Source organism: Rattus norvegicus, chromosome 1, assembly GCF_021556685.1.
Source record: "Rattus norvegicus strain SHRSP/BbbUtx chromosome 1, alternate assembly SHRSP_T2T, whole genome shotgun sequence".
NCBI lineage: Eukaryota > Metazoa > Chordata > Mammalia > Rodentia > Muridae > Rattus > Rattus norvegicus.
In genome coordinates, this window is record NC_141534.1 from 61,123,250 (window position 1) to 61,134,934 (window position 11,685).

General features: G+C 45.0%; 2 pseudogenes across 2 annotated transcripts; both read left to right on the top strand.

Annotated features, from left to right (window-relative positions):
- The first annotated feature begins 806 nt into the window (after nt 1-806).
- Nucleotides 807-7,370, top strand: LOC148007066 (sperm motility kinase Y pseudogene; annotated as a pseudogene). Its single transcript, XR_015648488.1, has 3 exons — nt 807-1,403; nt 2,457-3,492; nt 7,346-7,370. The product of XR_015648488.1 is annotated as a sperm motility kinase Y pseudogene (transcript).
- A 1,095-nt stretch (nt 7,371-8,465) lies between these two features.
- LOC148007067 (sperm motility kinase Y pseudogene) lies at nt 8,466-11,452 on the top strand (annotated as a pseudogene). Its single transcript, XR_015646154.1, has 2 exons — nt 8,466-9,066; nt 10,114-11,452. The product of XR_015646154.1 is annotated as a sperm motility kinase Y pseudogene (transcript).
- The last annotated feature ends 233 nt before the right edge of the window (nt 11,453-11,685 follow it).

Consider the following 11,685-nt stretch of genomic DNA (forward strand, 5'->3'; position numbering starts at 1 on the left):
AGAGCTCCTTGTCCTTATACATGCCTGTTCCTTCACTGGACCTTAATATTTAAAGTGAGCCCTACACTCTGGATGGACTTGGTTTTCTATACATCATGCCAACCTCTGTGTGAGAGGAAGTGTCTGCCTGTGTATGCATACCCCCTTATGTGCCTAGGTGTCCATGCATACCACTACCCCATGTCCTGTCAGAGGCCATCCTCTGACAGGTCCTCACACCTGCATGTCAGACCACCTGTCTTCAAGCCCCAACCCCTCCCCACTGCACAGATGCTGAGCTTGTGGGCTTTGCTGATGCATCCAACATTGATGGGGGTTTTGGGGATCCAAACTCAAATCCTCACCCTTGGGAGGCAAGTGCTCTGCCTATCCCTGCAGCTTTGTCTCAGGTGTTTGATGATAACCTAGAGCCTTTCTGAGGACTTATGAGAACAGTGTCATCTTGATGGGTCAGTTTAGAAACACAGCTTTGTCTTTTTTCATTTTTTAACATCTGTACCATCAGTTTGAGGCTAATCATTCAGAATTCAAAGAAAAACTGACACAGCGCGCATATACATGAAGACTTTAACGCAGGAGACACAGCAAACATTCAAAACAGAGAACTGAGGAGAGGTAAACATCTTACAGGCTTTGATTTCTAAAAGCCTAAATTCTCCCCATAGCCCACAGAAGCCAGAGCCTTGAAGCCCTTCCCAACCATGTCATGACAGGTCCTATTGTGACCTCATGAGGAGCGACTGTGAGGAGGTCCAGCCAACAGATGTTAAGCTGTAGCCAGGCCTGGATTTCTTTGAGTGCTTTGAGAGGAGGTGTGGAGTGGAGCTCTCTGCGACTTGGTTGTATTTAGTGAGCTGTGTGTGGTTGTATCGGATTTTACTGTACTGTGTATATGTGTATGTATTAGTGTATGTAGGATAATGTGTGTTGACAGATTTGCTTGTGTGTGACTGTGTGTACACTTTCGCCCGTGTTTGTCAGTATATGTAGGAGTGTGTGAGTTCACAGGTTTGTTTGTGTGTATGTGTATGTATGTGTGTACGTTTTCTTGTGCATGTGTGTGTCCCTGTGTGTATGTTTGTGTCTGTGATGTGCGTTTTTATTGGTGTGGTTGTGTGTAAGTATGTGTGTACCTGTTCATGTGTGATTGGGTTTTGTGTGAATCTGGGTGTTTGTAAGAGTTTGTCTGTGTGAGTATAAGTACACTTTTGTGTATTTCTGTATGTGCTTCTGTGTGTGCCTCTGTGTGTGTGTGTGTGTGTCTGTGTGTGTGTGTGTGTGTGTGTGTGTGTGTGTACGCCGCCCGTGGCCATCCCCTTTTGCCCCTTCTTATATCTATATTACCTGTACCTCAGTGCAAGAGAATGTAGAGCCCAGAAGTCAGCCCAGCTGCTGTTCCTCAGGTAGGTCATCAACCGTATTTTCAAGACAGGCTTTCTCACTGGCCTGCAGCTGCCCAAGTACCTGTGTTGGCTGACCAGTAGCTCACAGGGATTTCATATGCCAACCCCATAATATCAGATTAAAGGCCTACATAGACGGCTGCCTGCTCATGTATGTTTTTTTTTTTCTGTGTTTAAGAGATAGAATTAGGCCATATATTCCCAAGACCACTGGCTATTTTCTTATTGTGGTTTTGATTTTATTTATTTATTTATTTATTTATTTATTTATTTATTTATTATGGATTGCTGGTTTCATTTTTTGGTGGTGGTTTTTATGTTCTCACATGCTATATTATTGCTTTGATTATATACATTTGTGCAGTCGGATGATTCACTCTATCTCCATTTTCAATGTCCTGCGGTTTCATCCTTTTACATTATTCCTGTTTCTCTATTTATTGAGTACAAGCAATCATTGGCTTAGTCTTGATACAAATTTGCCCTTTGTGACACTTTGACTCTTCGGCCTTTGTTTAAGGTTTACTATTCACTGATATTTAACTGCCTTATTCCTTGTGGTTGGTTAATTTTAATTTTCAATATTTTGCTCTGGAGAGTTGTGGAGTTTTGTGTATCACTAGGTCCTGAAATTCAATGGAGTTTCCCTTAAGTGTTGGCTTTTTATATTTGTTTGTTTTGTCTTATACTAATTCTTTCTCCTCTCGTTTCTTTCATCTGACCTTTTTCTTCAAACTACATCCATTCACAGTATTGATCAGCTTTGGCGGCCCAATCCTATTGTAGTGTGACGATTTTTATTTTCATCATTGCATTTAGTATGTGTGTGCTCTTGGCTTTCTCTTTTGGGGTTGGTTATTTGGGTGGCTTTTACTTATGATTCTTCATATTTTCCCCCTTTAATTTTACTCTATTTTTCTAATCTAGTCTTTTCTTTGTTTTTATTTTTTCTTTTTGTTTCGTTTGTTTCTTTTAGGTTCCACATGTGTAATTTTAGTTCCTGAATTGCTCCATCTTTTTCATTATTTGATTCCATTTTTTTGTTATTTTTAGGTAGCATTAGTACTGATAAAATGCCTACAGAGATTGAGAAGGAGTTACCCCCTCCTAGGCCCGATCCCAGTATCTCTCAGGAGGGAACCTTTCGTTCCCAATATAAAGTACTGAAGACTATTGGAAAAGGAAGCCATGCCAAGGTCCTCCTGGCCTACCACCAGCTCACAGGATCCCCGGTGGCAGTCAAAGTTCTCCGAAAGGACAAGCAGTGGTTCCAGCCAGCCATGACAGAAGCAAACATAATGAGAAAGATCAACCACCCCAACATTGTTTCTCTCTTACAAGTCATTGAAAACAAAACTAGAATATACCTCATAATGGAGCTGGTGGAAGGCCAACAACTCTACCAGTACATCAGAGAGTCAGGGCACATAGAGGAGGATGAGGCCCGGCAAATATTTGAACAGATATTGTCAGCAGTGAGCTACTGCCATGGAAAGGGGATTGTTCTCCGAGACCTGAAAGTGGACAATATTATGATTAATAAAAACAAAAAGGTCAAAGTCATCGACTTTCAGCTTAGCACCGAAACACAACCTGGACATATGCTAAACCAGCACTGTGGTGCGTACTCTTTTGGTTCCCCGGAACTCTTCCTTGGACTTCTGTATGACGGGATGAAGAATGACATGTGGACAATAGGAGTGGTCTTGTATTATATGGTAGTGGGAAAGCTTCCATTTGATTCAGTGATCATCCAAGAATTACAAATACAAGTTGTTGCAGGGGTGTATCCTACCCCCTGTGGGGTTTCAGAAGAACTGGAGAACCTCCTTAGTCAATTACTAACAGTAAATCCAATGTATAGACCAACAGACAGTGAGGTGATGAAATACGCCTGGTTCAAAGAACACGGGAAGGGGTTCACAGGTCGTCGTGAAGAACTGCTTCCCCTCAGGCCAGACCCTGAAATTTTGGGTGCGATGAAATGCATGGGATTTCAAGCCTCTGTAATAAAATACTCCCTAATAAAAAGAAAATATAATGAGGAAATGGCAACTTATTGCTTCCTACAACAGCAGGCTCTCCCAGGGTATGGCTGCACAGCCCAGGCACAGCAAGTGCCTCCTGTTACAGTCCCATTCCCTAGCCTTGATACTGCTGCTGCTTTTAGATTAGAACCAAAGAGGAGTGGAAGCCTGCCACTGACCTTCTCAGAAAGAAAAGCTGACTTCCCTCAGGGAAATGGATGGATGGATGGATGGATGGATGGATGGATGGATGGATGGATAGACAGATAAGTGATTTGACTTAATCAGTTTCTTCCAGTCCTACATTTCTGAGCTAAACACCTTGGACATGGCTGCTGCAATTGCTTGTTCTACATTTCTGCTTTCTTTGGCTGTTCATTGAAGGGAGCCCCCTTAGAATCTGCTCCTCTAAATAATGGCCCATCTGTGGAATGTATAGCTTCTCAGTTAGGAGCTGAGGGATTCTTGGAAGGACTTCCCAAAATCCCCTCTGGGGCAGTTGCCAGTGTCCTCTACTTCAGACAGCAGCTGCATGAAGCAAACACACACCTGTCTGAACATTCCAGCTTGGGTGCACGTCACAGTGCACCTGCCCCAGGGTCCCTGTCAGTTGCACATGCCACAGGGCCACTACTACAAGATCCCTTCCCCAGGACTCCTGCCCCATTGCATCTCCCCCAGGATCTCTGCTCTGTTGTAACTGAACCAGGGTCCCTGCCGTGTTGTTCCTGGCTCAGGGTTCCTACTCAGTTTTACCTGCCCCAACGACCCTGTCCCACTGCACGAGCCTCATGGATCCTGTCCCATTGTGCCCACCATGCTGCACTTTCCTGAGAGTACCTACTAACTGTCCCGAGGTGGCATTTTTCAAAATCTAATTCAAAGATCTTGCCAGTCAGAACCCATTGTCTTTGGTAACACCAAGTAGATATTTGCAGGGCTTCCTCACCTACATTTAATCAATCCCTTCTCTCAGTTGTCCATGTGGAAGCAAAGAAACTAGCAGCAGAACATGGATTATTCATCCAGGATATCAGCACCCCTAGAATTCTCATGAGATGGGCTGCTGTGACTGTGATACAGGGGTGGCAGGGAGGCTTTGACACTGAACAAGCCCAGAGTGCTGACCCTGCTCACATGTGTGCCAGCACCTTAACCTACCTCTAGATGTCCTAAACTCTGAGAGGAGGAAGGAGATCTTCCTACATAGAAGCTGTTCTCTGAATCTCTGCTGGCCAAGGTCAAGCCAGAGTGTTTGAACATGCCATTTCCAGCCCCTGAGGGTTCTCTGCCTGCCTGGTGTTTTGTTGTGCTTTACGTATGGCACGGTGAAGATGTGGTCCATACTAGGAATATCTTTGTAGACAACTGCCCTGGGTTCCCATGCTAAAATTCAATTAGGGACTGACAGGGACCTAAATACCAACAAGACAGTGCCAAGACCATGAGTTCCAAAATCAAGAGCAAATGGGGCCTTGATGCTATCCTGTGCTGGTCTGACAGGAGTCAGCACACACAATTCTCCTGCACATCCAATGCCCCTTGGAAAAATCCTCTGTCAAGGGCAAGTGATGCCTCATGAGAATGAACTGTCAGCGTAGGACAAGACACTTGGGACTACTGTCCTGAACTCACCAGTCTCAGAAGAATGGGCTTTGAAAAGTTTTCAGAACACAGAATAGGGGTGTGTAAGCAAGTGCAGGTAATCCTTGGGAAACACATAGTTCCTGAGGAGGTTCTGAGATATGTTGGATCCACTCCTGGAAAAAGCAGCATTGTGTTCAGGGGGTAAGAAAGCAGGAGCCTGCTGATGTTTTCACAGTATTGCATGGGAACAGTAACAATGCCCTTAGGAGCAGGATGTCCTAACACTCTCAGATCAAGCAGACAGCCTAGAGCCTATTAGGCCCATATCCCAAGAGAATGCCGCTCATGTGTGAAGCTTCTATAGCCAGGAAGCTGAAGCAGGGAACATCGACATTGTCTCAGTTAGGGGTTTACTGCTGAGAACAGACACACCATGACCAATGCAGCTCTTATGTGGACAACATTAATGGACACAGGATTGCAGGTTCAGAGACTCAGTCCAGTATCATCAAGCTGGGAGCATGGCAGCATCCAGGCAGTCATGGTGCCAGAGTAAGTGAGAGGTCTACATATTCATCTGAAGGCTGCTTGGGGAAGATTGGCTTGCATGTGGATAGGAAAAGGGTTTTAAATCCCATGCCCACAGTGACACACCTACTTTAACAAGACCACGCCTCCTAATATTGCCACTCCCTGAGCTAAGCATATACAAACCATCATAGACATCTTGCAGGAGGGTGGTACTGTTCTATCAGAGAGAAACTTCTGCTCCAGTTAATATATTGAGGTCAACCCTGGATAGGGCCCAGAGCCCTCCACACATCCTGGGACTCAGGGAGGCATCCTATGAAAGAGCTTTTTCCTAGAAGGACACATGGGTGTTAAGGCCTCCCTTCCAGTCAGGCTATAGGGAGTCTCCAATGCTAAACTCTGTCTCTTTGCAGAAGTGAAACAATAAAAATTCACCCTTCACAGTACAGTGAGTAGCAAAAATGGTGAAAGGTGTAAATAGAACCAATTAGTACCTGAGCATGAGGATTGGTTTTATATGAAATGTGGGTGGGTGCAGTGCAGTATCCTCCTGCATGTACCTACATGTTCAGTAACTACCCTGTTCGATGCTGCTTTACAGAGAACCATCTGGAATCCATTCACTGAGGGACTCCATCCCTGGACTGGAAGCTACAGGTGGGACTTTTGTATCCAGGTCTCCCAGCCCTGGGACAGGGATGCATGGATAAAGTGGAGAGAAGCAGACTGGAATGGTGCAGAGGTTATCCTGCCAACAACCCCAAGCCCCCAGCTGCATGATAATGTAGAATAGGGAGCAGTTTCCCAGACAGCCTCACTCCCCAAAGACAGACTTCTTCCAGTCCCTCCTTATGCCAAGGGAAAGAAAATCAAAAAAAGCAGGAGCACGGAAAGAAAAATTGCACTACTCCCAGGAGCCAAGGACAAGCCCCCTCCCATCCTCTGATCTGACCCCATAACCATCCACAGCCAAGTCCTGGGCTCATCTCTAGAGGCACATGGACCCAGGCAGATGAGCCCTTGAATCACAATCGGCTCCTCAAAAGCATCCTATGGGTGTCAGTCCTGAGTCCATAAATCGGAGGTGCTCTGCACAGCTATTCAGAGAAGCCTTCTCTTGATCTCTGTCAAAGATCTCTGTGTTGGATGTCAGAGGAGAGTGTCCACCCAGTATCAGTCCTGGGACTGTGGCCCTCTAATATGTTAGCCCATGTGAACCTCCCCACAGAGCGCCACCTCTCCTTGTGCAACTCCTCCTTGATCGCCTTCTATAGGAAGATATTTAGAGTCCCTTGCACGAGGCAGGGAAAATGGCACACAGCTGAGGGTGGTAGACAAAGCTGGGAACACATCAAATATTGAGTTGGTGTGAGGCTCCCTAAGCCATGCTTGGGCCGGTCTGTGCCAGCGATCCCATAAGTCCCTTTGATTCTCCCCATGTACACAGCAAGAACCAATTGCCAGGCCTACCCTCTGCCCAGAGCAAAGGGAGATTGGGACTTGGATTCCAACCTTGGCCATTATTGTAATACCTGACCTTGTAGCCCTTGCTCCCTTTGGGGCTCAACAGTCCCCCCAAATGTAGACAGCAATGTCTAGATGGTGTTCACAGCTTTTCTTGCCTGAAACTGTGCTGTGTTTGATACTACAAACCAGGAAGTAGGGACTTGAACTTGAGATCACTGACTCAGGCTAGGGAGGACTCCAGGGCACCTGAGCTCAGCTGCAAAGGCAGAAGCTGAACCAGAGTGAGCAGAGGTGGCACATTTTCCTGTTTCTTTCCTTTTCTGCTCTCAGGTCTTTCAATGAACTCCACAGATGAGGATCTTTCCTCCCAGGCTTAGTGTCTGCAGCCATGAGGGTCCTCTCCAGGGGATTCAAAACCCCAGAAGAGTCTTCAGAAGGAAAGCGCTACACACTGCTCTGCCCCCAGCACTCTGAAAAACAGAGACCCTTTCTGGGCTTGGGCCAGTCAGTGCTCAATAGTTAGCTTCTGGCTGCACTGGCTGCTCACAAATAACACAGCTGCCTGGGTCCTGTGACCTGGCTCTCACAGACTGTGATTGAGAATTTATTTCAACTGTGTCAGCACAGCCACTCTGTTCCTTCTGGTCCCAAGTTGCACAGAGCTCCTTGTCCTCATACACGCCTGTTCCATCACTGGACCTTAATATTTAAAGTGAGCCCTACACTCAGGATGGACTTGGTTTTCTATACATCATGCCAACCTCTGTGTGAGAGGAAGTGTCTGCATGTGTATGCATACCCCCTTATGTGCCTAGGTGTCCATGCTACCACTACCCCATGTCCTGTCAGGGGCCATCCTCTGGTCAGGTCCTCACGCCTGCATGTCAGACCACCTGTCTTCAAGCCCCAACCCCTCCCCACTGCACAGATGCTGAGCTTGTGGGCTTTGCTGATGCATCCAACATTGATGGGGGTTTTGGGGATTCAAACTCAAGTCCTCACCCTTGGGAGGCAAGTGCTCTGCCTATCCCTGCAGCTTTGTCTCAGGTGTTTGATGATAACCTAGAGCCTTTCTGAGGATTTATGAGAACAGTGTCATCTTGATGGGTCAGTTTAGAAACACAGCTTTGTCTTTTTTCATTTTTTAAAATCTGTACCATCAGTTTGAGGCTAATCATTCAGAATTCAAAGAAAAAGTGACACAGCGAGCATAGAAATGAGGACTTTAAGCAGGGGGCACAGCAAATATTCAAAACAGAGAACTGAGGAGAGGTAAACATCTTACAGGCTTTGATTTCTAAAAGCCTAGTCTCTCCATAGCCCACAGAAGCCAGAGCATTGAAGCCCTTCCCAACCATGTCATGACAGGTCCTATTGTGACCTCATGAGGAGCGACTGTGAGGAGGTCCAGCCAACAGATGTTAAGCTGTAGCCAGGCCTGGATTTCTTTGAGTGCTTTGAGAGGAGGTGTGGAGTGGAGCCCTCTGCGACTTGGTTTTATCTAGTGAGCTGTGTGTGGTTGTATCGGATTTTACTGTACTGTGTATATGTGTATGTGTCTATGTGTGTAGGATGATGTGTGTTGACAGATTTGCTTGTGTGTGACTGTGTGTACACTTTCGCCCGTGTTTGTCAGTATATGTAGGAGTGTGTGAGTTTACAGGTTTGTGTGTATGTGTTTGTATGTGTGTACGTTTTCTTGTGCATGTGTGTCCCTGTGTGTATGTTGTGTGTGTCTGTGATGTGCGTTTTTATTGGTGTGCTTGTGTGTAAGTATGTGTGTACCTGTTCATATGTGATTGGGTTTTGTGTGAATCTGGGTGTTTGTAAGAGTTTGTCTGTGTGAGTATAAGTACACTTTTGTGTATTTCTGTGTGTGCTTCTGTGTGTGCCTATGTGTGTGTGTGTGTGTGTGTGTGTGTGTGTGTGTGTGTGTGTGTGTGTGTACACACGTTCCCATCCCCTTTTGCCCCTTCTTGTATCTATATTACCTTCACCTCAGTGCAAGCGAGTGTAGAGGCCAGAAGTCAGCCCGGGCTCCTGTTCCTAAGGTAGGTCATCAACCTCATTTTCAAGACAGGCTCTCTCACTGGCCTGGAGCTGCCCAAGTACCTGTGTTGGCTGACCAGTGGCTCCCAGGATTTTGATATGCCAACCCCATAATATCAGATTAAAGGCCTACGTAGACGGCTGCCTGCTCATTTATGGTTTGATTTTTTTTTCTGTGTTTAAGAGATAGAATTAGGCCATATATTCTCAAGACCACTGGCTATTTCCTTATTGTGGTTTTGATTTTTCTTTCTTTCTATCTTTCTTCATTATGGATTGCTGGTTTCATTTTTTGGTGGTGGTTTTTATGTTCTCAAATGCTATATTACTGCTTTGATTATATACATTTGTGCAGTCGGATGATTCACTCTATCTCCATTTTCAATGTCCTGCGGTTTCATCCTTTTACATTATTCCTGTTTCTCTATTTATTGAGTACAAGCAATCATTGGCTTAGTCTTGATACAAATTTGCCCTTTGTGACATTTTGACTCTTCAGCCTTTGTTTAAGGTTTACTGTTCACTGATATTTAACTGCCTTATTCTTTGTGGTTGTTTAATTTTAATTTTCAGTATTTTGCTCTGGAGAGTTGTGGAGTTTTGTGGATCACTAGGTCCTGAAATTCAATGGAGTTTCCCTTAAGTGTTGGCTTTTTACATTTCTTTGTTTTGTCTTATACTAATTGTTTCTCCTCCCGTTTCTTTCATCTGACTTTTTTCTTCAAACTACATCCATTCACAGTATTGATCAGCTTTGGCTGCCCAATCCTATTGTAGTGTGACGATTTTTATTTTCATCATTGCATTTAGTATGTGTGTGCTCTTGGCTTTCTCTTTTGGGGTTGGTTATTTGGGTGGCTTTTACTTATGATTCTTCATATTTTCCCCCTTTTCATAATTTTATTCTATTTTTCTAGTCTAGTCTTTTCTTTGTTTTTATTTTTTCCTTTTTGTTTCGTTTGTTTCTTTTAGGTTCCACATGTGTAATTTTAGTTCCTGAATTGCTCCATCTTTTTCATTATTTGATTCCATTTTTTTGTTATTTTTAGGTAGCATTAGTACTGATAAAATGCCTACAGAGATTGAGAAGGAGTTACCCCCTCCTAGGCCCGATCCCAGTATCTCTCAGGAGGGAACCTTTCATTCCCAATATAAAGTACTGAAGACTATTGGAAAAGGAAGCCATGCCAAGGTCCTCCTGGCCCACCACCAGCTCACAGGAACCCCAGTGGCGGTCAAAGTTCTCCGAAAGAACAAGCAGTGGTTCCAGCCAGCCATGACAGAAGCAAACATAATGAGAAAGATCAATCACCCCAACATTGTTTCTCTCTTACAAGTCATTGAAAACAAAACTAGAATATACCTCATAATGGAGCTGGTTGAAGGCCAACAACTCTACCAGTACATCAGAGAGTCAGGGCACATAGAGGAGGATGAGGCCCAGCAAATATTTGAACAGATATTGTCAGCAGTGAGCTACTGCCATGGAAAGGGGATTGTTCTCCGAGACCTGAAAGTGGACAATATTATGATTAATAAAAACAAAAAGGTCAAAGTCATCGACTTTCAGCTTAGCACCGAAACACAACCTGGACATATGCTAAACCAGCACTGCGGTGCGTACTCTTTTGGTTCCCCGGAACTCTTCCTTGGACTTCTGTATGACGGGATGAAGAATGACATGTGGACAATAGGAGTGGTCTTGTATTATATGGTAGTGGGAAAGCTTCCATTTGATTCAGTGATCATCCAAGAATTACAAATACAAGTTGTTGCAGGAGTGTATCCTACCCCCTGTGGGGTTTCGGAAGAACTGGAGAACCTCCTTACTCAATTACTAACAGTAAATCCAATGTATAGACCAACAGCCAGTGAGGTGGTGAAACATGCCTGGTTCAAAGAACACGGGAAGGGGTTCACAGGTCGTTGTGAAGAACTGCTTCCCCTCAGGCCAGACCCTGAAATTTTGGGTGCGATGAAATGAATGGGATTTCAAACCTCTGTAATAAAATACTCCCTAATAAAAAGAAAATATAATGAGGAAATTGCAACTTATTACTTCCTACAACAGCAGGCCCTCCCGGGGTATGGCTGCACAGCCCAGGCACAGCAAGTGCGTCCCATTGCAGCCCCATTTCCTAGCCTTGATCCTGCAGGTGCTTTTAGATTACAAAGAAAGAGGAGTGGAAGCCTGCCAGTCCTTGGCACCTTGCAGGTGTCATTCTCCCACAGTCAAGTATATCAGTATGGCCAGAAGGCTCATCCAAAAGGAGGAAGAAGGTCAACTGTGCCTGGTCCTCTCAGGGCACTACCACTATCACAAATGTGCCATGAGTGTCCCATGCATTCAAACAACAAGCATCTTCAGTGAGAAGAGTAGCAACAAGGAAATAAAAGAAGATAATCTACTCTCCCACAGAGCCCCATTAGAGGATAAGCCCATCTCCAGCAGGGTCCGGCACAGAGGTTTTAAGGTGTGGACCATGAATATAGCAAATGCCCTGATTAATCTTTGTTGCTGCTTGCCAAGGAGAAAGAAACCTCGCCTGGGGCAGAACAGCATCTCACCCGAGAAATGAGCCACAGGGAGAGTCCAGAGAACAAGCAGCAGGCATAGCCCA